The following is a 12,907-nucleotide window of genomic DNA, read 5'->3' as shown; positions in this document are numbered from 1 at the left end:
CTTGAGCCATTAAGAAAACAAGGCCAACATGGAGGGAAACAGTGTGATATTATTAAATTGCCTTCCTGTTCTCTTTCCCCTGCCTCCGTTGTAATTTTGTAGCAGATCTTAAACTTACCAGGATAGTTTATTGAGACCCAATTTAAGGAATCTTTATGTATCCAAAGTCCACTCCCTGTTTGAGAATACTAATGGTATTTTTTTTTACCCATTTGGCAGCAACTTTAGCTGTATTAGAAGCCAATTCTGAAGTTCCTTTTGGAAGCAGAATGTCAAGCCATGAGAGGAGAGCCTACTTCTGAAAGCACTGCTGGGTCCAATGAAGTCACTCTGGATCTGAGCCTAATTCTGCAAGGTTGCTTCCATGTGGGAGTTTGTTGTGGAATCAGTGCTGCTCTCACACACAGGTTTTTCACAGCATCTACTCGACAAGGATGTTTTCAGAATTCCATCCTGTACTTTTAAAAGCATTTAATCACCTCACTCTGGAAAATACATTCAAAAACACCTAACCATCACGACAAGTCATAAGTGCTTGTTTGCTTGCGTGCTGACATTTTGGTAGGTAGTTTCTATCGCTGCACTCCTGCCTCTCTTTGTTCCCTGCCTGGCACAACTTAGCCATTTTGCTTCTGGTGGCCCAAACAATTGAGCAGGCTGATTGCCCCATCACAGCTGTAAGAATTCATTCAGGTTCCATATTTCCTCAAGGGCTGAACGTTGTAATTGATCCCCCACTGTTGCAAGGAGGACTAGTCACTTTCAGTCCAAATAGCACCAGGCTATTATAGATGAGAGGGAGGGAGGGAGATCTGCAACAAAATGTGAGGAGCTCTGGTTCAGGTCTCCAACCAACCACCCAAAGCCTTTCTTAGAATATTCCATTCTACTGTCCCCCACGTTTTATGTTCTCCCCTCCACCATGGTCAGTTGACATTCTGTACACTCTTGAGTATGATCGCTCTTCCTTGGGATGTTTGGAGAGATGGCTTTCCCACCTTCTGGTGGTGGTGGTGGTGGTTTTCTCTCCCTAAAAACTTTTCCTACTTTATCAAACTTGAGATTTCCTCAAGCCTGTTGATCCCTCCCTCTTGTTTGTAGATGTAGCCATTTTGGTCACATAGGATTTCACATTTGGAGAAAAACATTCACTAGGAATACACTGGATATGTGTTTAATAATTAGTTCAGAAAGAGTGCAGAAAGTTACACTGCAGTGCAATAAAGAGCTCAGAACAAGTTATACAAAGCATCCAATAATATTCTTGTCTGCTGACTTATGAAGTGCCTGTTCACACATAGCGGCTTTGCACACTCAACCAGTATTTTCACAGGCAGTAGTACAATGCAGTGTCTCTCCAAACACAAATGTGGATTTTCACTAGGATTGTTTATTTTTAGAACTTTATACCTGTTTTTAAAAATGCACCCAGCTTGGATGAGGTGCAATTCTGCTAATTTCTTGGTCCATTTTTTAAAAAAAACCAGTTTGTCAAAAAGAGCTACCTCTAGGTCATAGACATAGAGGGACCAATGGGATGAGTCCTTATCAGAAACCGTAGAAGCAAAGTGGTGGAATTTGGTAACTTTATAAAACAGAACAACCCATGTGACTGAATGACGCTCCAAAAACATGTACAATAGTTACCAACCAATGTGTAAATAGGTGGCTTGATACAGATTAAAACAACAATGAGCTAATCATGATACTTACATAGAGAGAGTTAATATTAAAGGATGAAGTGAACAGTCTTCAAAGAAGAGTGTACCAGAAGCTACTCTCCAGAAGGCAACAGCTAATTTATACACTTCTCTGACTGTTGTGTACTGAACTGGAGTGTCAGCATGTCATGACTCATCATAAAAAACTTCAGTAAGGCTGACACTCCCCCTACCACAGACAATTCCCATGGCAGATAAAGAATTAACTTTGCCTGAGAAAGCACGCAAGGCAGCTGAGGTGGGGGACCAGCTGTATCACGGAGAATGATCCAAGCTAAACTACCTAGTTTCAGGCTAACTACCTGAAGAAGTGCAGCGGCAACTTAGTAACTGAGCTTAACGTGCATTTTTAAAACCATTAAACATGGAAATAAACAACAAAGCACTCTTAGTCAATTTTTTTAAAACTCCATGCTTCAAATGTTCCATGTAGTAGATGAGTAAGACATTTTGCCCTAGCCTTCCAGTTCTGAATTTTAGCCTATACATATTTAAATATGAATTTATGCATTTGAAATTATCAGGGCATGCTTAAAAAAAAACACTCTTTCACAAGCCTGGGCAATTTCTAATGTGTATGGGCAGGTGGCAGCTTTTCTATCAATGCACCCACATTGCATAGAAATGTCACTTGCAGAATGTCTTTTGTCGTTCTGCTATTAAAAACGCAAGTGCTCTCCCAGAAAAAGAATTGCATGCAAGATATAAAGCAGCCGGGGGTTTTGTACCACTTGCTTTAAGGGGCTGAGCCAGCTGATCTTCACTGACCTGCTTGTCCCAAGTTTACCTTTTGAACTTGGAGGGGTGGGCATCTCAAAGGAAGATTTGAGGCAATGGGTGCCCAAGCAAAACCTCCATCAGGGAGTACCTTAACATGCTATCCAGTCTTTATAACAGCAGTGAAAGCAGGAGAACGTTTCATCATCATACCAAATTTTCAGCAGCCCTGAAGAAAGCAAATCCTAAAACAGACAGAATGCACATCACAGTTAAAGTGAAACTTTTTTGAAGTCAAAGTTAAGCATGCTCTTAACCTTTCCACTGAAAACAAAGGGGACATAAAGTACTCAACTTTGAATGAATCATGCACATAATCCATAGGTCATCCTCCCCCGCCCTTTTTTATTCTAAATTATGAAGCAGAGCACATATATAATTTCTACATAACTAAATTTTAGTTTAGAGCAACTGAGGAATAAATATACACTTGGGGAAAATATAAACGCTATCCTGAGAGAAAAAAGTCATTTCCTTAAAATCTCTCTTAGAACAAAGAGCACTATGCCATTATTTTTTCAGGTGGCTTCCTGTCATTGCTCTCAAACAAAGACTGCCAGTCACCTTTGGTCCCTTGAACTCCAAGGCAGTGGCATTCTTGTGAAAGCTGAATCGCTACTTTCATCTGTTGATGCAGTGGAGTGGATCCATGTCTGGAGGATTAAAAACAGCCTCTCTCCGAAAGAACTACACAAAGGAGGGACTCTGCTTTCTGAGTAAGCAACAGCTGCCAAAATAATTGGTGTGAATCCTATTAGTTAAGAACAATTCAGGAGTCAGACGGAGGCAAGCCAAGCTGGACGACCCACAGCCACTATCATATAAACGCAAGACCATTACAAAACAAGTATTTCTTTTTGTATTGGTGGGAGCTTAGGGTGCATTGTGAAACGTGCTTTGCTGAGTGATCTCTCCATACCTCTCGGCTTTAGCTCCAAACAGTCCTCGAATGTATCATGTTTGTCTCCCACTATACTGCTTATGCAAAAGTGGGGAACCTGTGGCCTTCAAGACTTATTGGACTCCAACTCCTATCAGCTCCAGCCAGCATGACCAAAACAGACCATGATAAGGGGTTACGTGTACATTGTGGGAGCCTTGTAGTCATCAACAGGACCAGTGGCACAACTTGGGCCCCAGATTGTGGGTGCCCAATGGCGTGCGCGCACAACGTGATGTCATGACGTCACTCACACCATCATGTGCATGCGTGTTCTGCCTCCCACCCGCTACCTTGTCTCCGGTGGCTCTCCGGTAGCAGCAACTGGGCCAGGGCCTCCCCCTCCCCGGTGGGGCCTCTGTTGGGGCCCACAGCAGCTGTGGACATGCTTGGGCACCCACAGTGGAAATTTTGTGGGTGGCAAAGAACCCAGGGCCCCTCGGAGTTGGCACCTATGAACACAACACCTGAGGCACTTGGCTCCCAAAACAGAACAGAAACCCAAGGAGAAAGCATGCAAGCAATCCGGTTTGGCCAGAGATACCTGGAGTTGAGCTGCCAAAATATGCTCAAACACTTTTCCTAAGTATGGTACAGTGGGTGCGGGCTGAATGTTCTTTAATTTTACAATCCTATACATGGTTACTGGGGGGGGGGGGAGTCGTACTCAATGGGGCTTATTTCTGAGTATACATGAACAGGATTTCAATATAAATCACTAGGATCAACTGTGAGGAGCTCATGTACTGAAGATATGAAGGGTTTGCAGAAAAGTTATATTGATCAACTTATTTTGTCCATACATACCTATTTATCATAACGCTCAGCTAATTTCACAATGGTGACACTGCCATCTCACGGGTTGTTAAATATTTTATGATTAATAGCCTCTTAGAACAACCAAATACTTGCTTGTATTCCTCAAAAATTCTCTCCTGTCTGCAGATTCTGCTGTCTGGTCTAAAGTTTACTGCTGAGCTTCAGGTTTCACATACCATATACTACTGTGGGGAGATGGCATGTTCTCCATGGCTGCCTCATTTTTAATGCAACAAGAAAGGCGGGTGTTGCTCTTACTAATATTATAGCTGAAGGTTGATCACATTTGAAGCCTGACCGAAAAAAGGGTGGGGGGAAACGTCCTGTGGCTCGCTTGGTGATTTATGACTATCCCTTCTGAACAATAACTATTTATGCATTCATTTATTGTGTCGCTCGGTGTCACATTTTTGGCAAAGTCACCCAATGCTGTGTAGTGTGCCCCATTACTCCTTCCATCAGAAGATGTTTAGCAGAACTGCCATTTAATAATGATTCTGCCTTTTAATTTGCTTGAATGAGACTACCGCTTGTACCGCTTTACTCAGCTTTTCTTTTGATTAATGGGAATGCATTTCTGTACATGGCGAGAAAGCCGTAAGCGTTAGGGATTGTGCGAATTCCAATATCAAGTTTCAAAGGTAAGAACCCAAAGGGCTTAAAGAATGTATTGTTTGGAGGCTGATCCTTAATGAATTGAAGGAATATATATATATATATATATGCTGGAAAATACTTTTGTAAAAGTTTCTTTAAGCGGCGCAAACGGAACTTCTTGGAAAGGAAAGACAGATCAATGCTTCCCGGCCTGGGTTAAACTCCAACAGTTGTGCTAGCAGAAGCCAGCACAACAAGTCCTGCTAGTGCAACAGGGCCTTCCCTTTTCTCCTCCCCCCATGCCCCCCCCAGTCAGCTTGAGGTGAGGGTTGGGGGGGAAACAGAACAACACAGCCGGGGGGGGGGGGAGATCATTCTCTCTTGCAGAAATGCTTGCACTGACAGAAGGATCATAACAGTGCAATGCTGAATTTCTCTCATAAATCATAGCAATAACCATGGAATAAGGACAATATTCAAGTAGGTTGGCATCGTTTAATAAAACTTGTGTTTCCAAAGCAGGTCAGATTACATAGATGCAATACATTTTGTGCAACTATGAAGGGAAGGGTAGACATTTAATCCACTAGGGGTGTTTTTTATTATTATTAAAGTAAATAAAACAAACCAGACCAGAAGTACAAATATGCAAAAAAGCAAAAAGAAAATGAACTGCTTTTGTAAAAAATCTACTACTCTTTGATATCAGAACTTGTTTAGAGGTAGAAAAAGAATTATAGAAGCTGGAAGTGACCCCAAGGGCCATCAAGTCCAACCTCCTGCAATGCAGGACTAATGCAGCTAGAGACTCTATTAAATAGTCCATGTACTGAAATAGCCAGGAGAGGACTAGAAAGCTACCTTCCAGTATTAAAATATTGAATTGAATTCAATACCATAATGATTCAGGCAGCAGCACTGTTGGTGTTAGCAAAGTGCAGATGTCAAAGCAGAATGGAAGACATGATGAACAATAAATGTTGGCTCTCCTACTTGATTAAAAACATTAAATAAATAAATTCCCAGATACTTATGGTTCTAGGATATGACTTGTTGCTCTGATACTGGTTAGTATCACTTAGCACAGCTCAGCTATGGAACTCCCTCCCACTGGAGATAGCGACGGCCACCAACTTTAGAAGGGGATTGGACAAATTCATGGAGGATAAGGCTATCCATGGTCCTAGCTTTGCACTGCCTCCATGATCAGAGGCCACGATGCTCCTGAATATCAGCTGCTGTAAAGTGCAGGAGAGGTTGACAAGCGCTCTTGTGCTTGGCTCCCGCTTGTGGGTGTCTCACTGGCATGTGGTTGGTCCCCGTGAGAACAGGATGCTGGTTTGGGAGGGTCATTGGCCTGATCCAGACTCTCTTTATGTTGGTTATCTGTGATAACTGTATGCTGATTTCATGGCTTTTATCAGCTAGACTGGCTCTCCTTTTGGAAAGAAAGGATAAAAATATGAAATGAAATAAATATGGTGCCTGCATTCATCTGGTAGTTCTGATGCTTCGAAGTGTGGACCACCATGCTTAATGATGCCATTTAGAATTCATTGATTTCTTTTGCTTTTTCGTATGGAGTTTACTTGCCTAATCACCACACACTTAACCAACTCATATTTTGCTGCACAGTGCAGAACTGCACTGGAGAGCTTCCCAAACTCTAAAGTGAGATCTCAGGTGTACTTTGTGCACACTCTTGCAAGAAATGATGATATGATTCAGTCTTCCCTGATTACTCCCCTAACTACCACCTTGGAATATTTCTACTTTTTTCAAAAGGCAATGGGTGAGTCCTAAAGCCTCTTTCAAAACCATTGAAAGTTTTACCAGCAAATCAAGTATTTAATCCAGAACAGAGCTTTTCGTTTCTATTCCGTATAATGTAACTCTAATATCAGCAAAACCTTATTGCCTCAACTTGGATTTTTCCATGTACTTCCTCTGGGACCCACAATAAGCTGATTGCCAAATAACAATGAACTCATCTCAAATGCAAATGCAGCCTGAGCCAGGTGAATAAATTGTCTATTATTAGGCTTTTTCATGCAGTAAATGCTTTTGTTTCCTGCTCCTCTGTCTTAACACCTGCTGTTGCAATGGATACCAACTTTCAGAGCATCACTCCCCATTAACAACAGAATATAAACTAGTATGGAATTGCTTATACAGAAAGTGATTAACTTTTATAAAGGGGGCTTTGTTGAAGCAATGAGGAGGGAAAGGCACACTGTAGTGGAACTGGGGCAACGCTGAATATAAATCATCAATCTCCATTGAGTCAGGGCAGCAAAGGAAAGACATTCAAATGCATAGGATGCAGTGAGGGCTGTTAAAGAAACACAAGGCCGTGTTTAGGAATTAAATGTTTATGGGTAGTGGTAATTGGAGATGGCGGTGGCAGTTGTTTTTACTGCTGTGCAAAAGTGCTGTGTGGGACAGGAATACGGAAGAGATATAACCAAAATTAAACAGCTTTGAAACACAGCCCCGTGTCTATTCTTTTCCGGCAAAACTGAAGTGGGAAAGAAGGACATTCTAATCTATTGACTGATTCTATGGTTGGGGGGAAATGGCCGCCACTACGTCAGGTCTTATGACTGAGGCAGAGAGGAGTAATCCAATACTTACTTAGGAAGAATATGAAAGCAAACACGCCAAAACCAAAGTAGAAGCAGAATGAAGGCAGGACCACAGCATCCTCAGTGACAGCCATGGCAACTGGAATGGAGAAGAAGAGATGGGTGACGTCTACTTCAAACATGGAAGGAGAGAAATTCTTTCCTGTAGTACACTTATTCAGTAGTTGGGGAAAGGGAATTTGCAGGAGCAAATATTGGTTGAAGACCCTTTAGTTACTTTCTAAAATAACCTCATATATTTATTCATCAACTTAAGAGATAAATTCCTGCTTCTGCTGTTTTACAATGGTATCACATGACCTCTGCAAAGTGGGGTCAGGGGGCTTGTGAATCTGCCTGAGCCACCAAAGATAAACAAATCTGGAACTCATTAGCCTTCGGGAAGCCGTGTTTTGCTGCATGCTGGAAAAAGAGTTATCAAGACTGTACTGAGGAAGGTTGATCTATGTCTTTCCATCTCCAAATGTCTGTTAAACTGCCAGCAGGCTTCACATGGGCCCTGAGAGGGTTGGGTTTTTCTGTTCTCCTGCATTGTTTAAACTGTCAAATGGTAATGTGTTCTTGGCTAATTTATTACACTGATATGACAAGTTATGAGTAAATGGATTCTTGTTTACCACTGCTAATAACTAGGTTTACATTCATTAAGATCATTCCAAAGATTAGCCTTTTCATTTTGCAGGCTACAATAATAAGACCAACGCTTTTTAAGTGGTTAAATAAAATTCTATATGGTGGACCCACTTAGGTTAATTGCTAGAGTGCCATCCATTCCAAGGGAGCCCTTTCACTGCCAAGTCGCAGCCTCAACAAAGCTCAGACTGAATCATAATGAAGAAGCTGCTGATAATGGGATTCATATTTGAACTGTATTATACAATAGGAAAATATGTGCCAGTAACAGAAAATCCGCTGCCTGTGTGAGCTGTTTTGGTTTTGTGAACTAAGCATCTTTAAGGCCAGAGAAGCCCACAGTTATTGTTAACCAAATGGGTTGCATCCAATGTAGCGCTAAGTGACTCATTCTGTCTGCGCAAGGATTTATGCTTATGCAATGGGACTTTCCCCTCCCCTTCCCTCACATGCCCACTACATTTGATCTGGGGGCTCCCACAACCTCCAGAGCAGATTGGGAGCAGGCAAGGGGCACACACACGGGGAGGAGCAGTGGTGGAGCTTCGTGCTCTGGCACCGGGGGCAGAGAGCAGGTGAGGACGGGGCTGGCGCGCATCCCGGGTGCAGGGTGCACTGCCCGCAGGGGCATGGTCACATCCTGGGGGTGGGGCATGCCACCTGCGGGGGCGGGGTGCCCAGCTCAGGCGGGGGGCAGCACCGATGGAACCCCATTGGGATCACGCTGCCAGGGGTGGTGCGCTCCCCCTGCCCCCCTCTTCTTCCACCAGTGGGGAGGAGAGAGGGGCAAACTTCCATTGAGCAAACATAAATCCTAACACTAACAGAACAAGCACACTGCATGCCACCCTGAAAGTCCATACCTTTGTAAATTTCAGTATCTTGTGATCTCACAATTGCATTTACTTTGTAACATGGACAGAAGCGAACATGAGTGTTGATGCAATGATATTTAAAACCAAATGCTGCATTATATTCATTCTGAACGAAAAATGAAACTTTCTCATGGGATATGATCTGATGGCATATGAAGCCATTGCCTTGCTGAAGCTAAGCAGGTCTGGATTTCATCAGTGCCTATATGGGAGCCACATGCATACTGCCTTGGGTTCCAGATTGGATTAAAGTGGGGTATAAATGTGAGCAAGTAAATAAAACTTATGCAAAAGCTCAGTCCAAGGGGCACCATTTCAGATTTCATGGTATAGGAACAAAACAGATGTTGGAATAAATAAAGAGGTTTAATGGACAATCAGCTGTAACTCCAAATTGACTCAGGCATTACAATGAACTCCAAAGACACTGATCTGGGGGAGCAATGTTGAAATATGATTGTTTCTCACATGGATCTGTGGAAGTCCATTTCCTACCCCTAGTCTTTCCTGGAATCTAAACTATTTTTCCTCTACCAACCATTTCTCTATGCAAGTCTTTCTTCCTTGGGGAGTATAGATTATATCCCCCCAAATATAAGGGGGAAGAAGAAGCCCACCCTCCATTAGTGACCCTTGGTGTAACAGCATTGTTGCTAGGTGTTGACATTTCTCCCTACCCCAGTCTTTCCATGTGTCTCTCCCATCATCCTCCACTTCCTGCCCCCTTATGATTCCTACCCACACCTAAACAGTAACATCTGCCCTTGTGGGTGAGCCACAACAGTTATCATTATGAAATTGAACAGGCTTCAAACCCTCAGATGGAGTGACCAAGACATCAGATTTTAAATATGCCCTTTATGAAAATCCCTTAATGTATCTGCCTACAATTTTCTAGGATTAATCCATTCTGAAGAAGCTCTTATGTCTGCAAATTCCATTCACTTCTGTAAAAAAGGGGGGTAAATACATCAATTTTAGTTCCCTCTTCATAGTTAATGGGGAGAAAACAGTGCTAAGTTTTTAACAGAGCTAATTTGGTCTGACATAATGAGCTGAATTGGAACAATACAGAGTGGTTCCAAAACAGACTGAATTGAATCCCAAAGCTACAGATGCAAATATTAATCAAATCTTCTGGCTGGTGTGCACCCTGATAATTTATGCACATGTGTGAACCAGATCCCTGGTTTAGAGATTTGGAACACAGACATATTTTCTCTCTCTTGAACTGTAAAGGTAAAGGTAAAGGTACCCCTGCCTGTACAGGCCAGTCGTGTCCGACTCTAGGGTTGTGCGCCCATCTCACTTAAGAGGCCGGTGGCCAGCGCTGTCCGGAGACACTTCCGGGTCACGTGGCCAGCGTGACAAAGCTGCTCTGGCGAGCCGGCACCAGCGCAGCACACGGAAACGCCGTTTACCTTCCCGCTATAAAGCGGTACCTATTTATCTACTTGCACTTAAGGGTGCTTTCGAACTGCTAGGTGGGCAGGAGCTGGGACCGAATGACGGGAGCTCACCCCGCCGCGGGGATTCGAACCGCCGACCATGCGATCAGCAAGCCCTAGGTGCTGAGGTTTTACCCACAGCGCCACCTGAGTCCCTCTCTTGAACTGTAAATCATGATTATTAAATTTTGCTATGCCACCATATCCCTACAGTATCCAAAATGGTGGCATTTTTCCCCCTATAGCTGCTTTCCCAAATACATCCTCCCATATCTCTGTTCTTTATTTTCAGTCCTTGCTTCTTCACACTTTTAAATTTTTTGATTTCTACCCAATTTATCCACATGAGCCCCCAACAGTATTTTCTGAGAACGAGTTTTTTTACTCTGCATCAAAAGGAACCCGTTAACATATACTTGCTTAATTTTGAATGCAGCATAAATGTGCCTTATTTCAAAAGGGGCTGATCCTGCCTGTACGGCTAGAAAAAAATGCTCACTTTAGCAAGTTGTCAATCTCAATTAAGACATCAGCATGTCAAACTAACAGGTACGGCAGGCTGTACGGTCTATTGTTGAACTGTGTGTCAGGTGAAACAAGTACTAATTATACACTTAGCCAAATACGTCTGTTCAGAATTGCTTCAAAACTAAGGTCGGCGCTGAGCTACTATGAAATGGTAGTTTACCCTATTTTGGCTTCTGCCAAGTGGCAGGTGGCCTCAGAAATATGCAACTCAGCATGTTTTGTTTGGTCTCCACAGCTGTTCTGCCAATCAGTTAAGGATGGCTGTGACTAAATGCTAATTAGCTTCTGTTGATCTGCATCCTTGAGCAGCTTCCCTGGATTCCTATTTTGATACGTCAGGTTGCCAGTTGGATGTGTGATTGAATTAAGAAACTGGGAGAGATTTCCTTTTCAGGGCTGGAGGGGTGGGGGAAGAAGTAGGGTCTGAAAATCCTCAGCAAGGGCTTTTGCCGCTCTTGATTTGTGCTTGGCAGTTGCTGACACCAGAGTGGTAGCAAAGTCTCAGTGCTAGAGGGTGCTGCCTCCTTTCTTTTGAGCACAAGAGAACCTCCTCCTAGCCCTATGAAAATCAGGCATTTTTACCATCTGGTCTGCAAGCTGACATAGGCACATACACTGACAATCGCTCTTCGAGTCTGCTGCCTCACTTAGGACCCAGATGATGCCTGCATGGTGGCTGAAAGTGGACTTTGAAAATAAAATATGACCAGTTTTGTTTTTATTTTGTTTTAAATTATATAGAACAGGAAGATTTCTCTATTTTTGCAGCTCTCCCCTCCTCCTTTTTTCTTTTTTCTTTTTTAAATGCTTGTCTGGCTGAGTTTGCTATTGCTGCTAAATCTGCTGGGAAGGGAAATGGTTGAGAAATAGGACTACTGGGACCATTGTGTTTAGTCTTTGCACCTGTATTTCATCAGGACAAAAAAAAAATGATCTCACTGAGTAAACATTACAAAAACAATTTTTGAAATTTTTACTTGGCTTTGGTATTAAGAACTTCAAGGCAGCGAAGAAACAATATTTCCCAGAAATCCCTTCCAGCACCTGAAAAGGAAAACAAAAATACTCCTGTCTTTCTTCTTATTATTTTTAATCCTTTCATTTGATTTGTGTTATATGACCTGTTCAGATGTTGCTGGACAAACGATTATCTTCATACCGTGCCAGGTCTCCATAAGTGTTTACCATATTGTTCCTGATTTTTCCCTTTAGGAAAAGCATAAATCAAGCAAAGTTGGCTTCAGAATGAAGGAACAATGTGTGCTCCTCTGGCCAAGTTGCAATGTTCCTCTTCCTTGGAGAGTAAACCTTGGTTTTGGTGGGCTCTTTTCTTTTCAAATTATGCCATTCTCCCACTCATAAACCCCACTGTTCAAAGCAAAGACTAAGTAATTTGCCATTAGTTCTGTTTATACAGTTCGTAGAAGAAATTAATATGTGACTTCATTTTACTTTCAGTAGCACATTTAATAGTCATGATGTAGTAACGATAAATACTGTTTTAAATGGCACCTGGTGGAATACCCCACACACCTTCTTTTCCTTTTGTAGTTGAAGGCACTGAAAACTTCACCCAGTTTTCAAAGGAAATGAGATACACTAGCCTATTATGTAATAAAATATTTGTCCCACTGACAATAAAATAAGACATAAAGGCCTCTATTCATGGACCCTTAATGAATAATACAATCATGTCAAGTGTGTGGTTAAACTAAAAGATGTCTGCTCATGAATCACAATCCCAAATGAAATGTGGGAACTGTGTTTTTCTCATACTTTTTTTTTTAAATTAAAAATAAATGGTACCCTAGGGCCAGGTCTTTTCAACACAAGCAAACCTATTATAGGGGTGGGGCAGGGATAAGGAGAACCTATATCAGGATAGTTTATGAACATAGAGGATATTTAATGAAAAGAAATATGT

This window comes from Podarcis raffonei, chromosome 6, assembly GCF_027172205.1.
Source record: "Podarcis raffonei isolate rPodRaf1 chromosome 6, rPodRaf1.pri, whole genome shotgun sequence".
Taxonomy (NCBI): domain Eukaryota; kingdom Metazoa; phylum Chordata; class Lepidosauria; order Squamata; family Lacertidae; genus Podarcis; species Podarcis raffonei.
Note: the sequence above shows the minus strand (reverse complement) of the source record.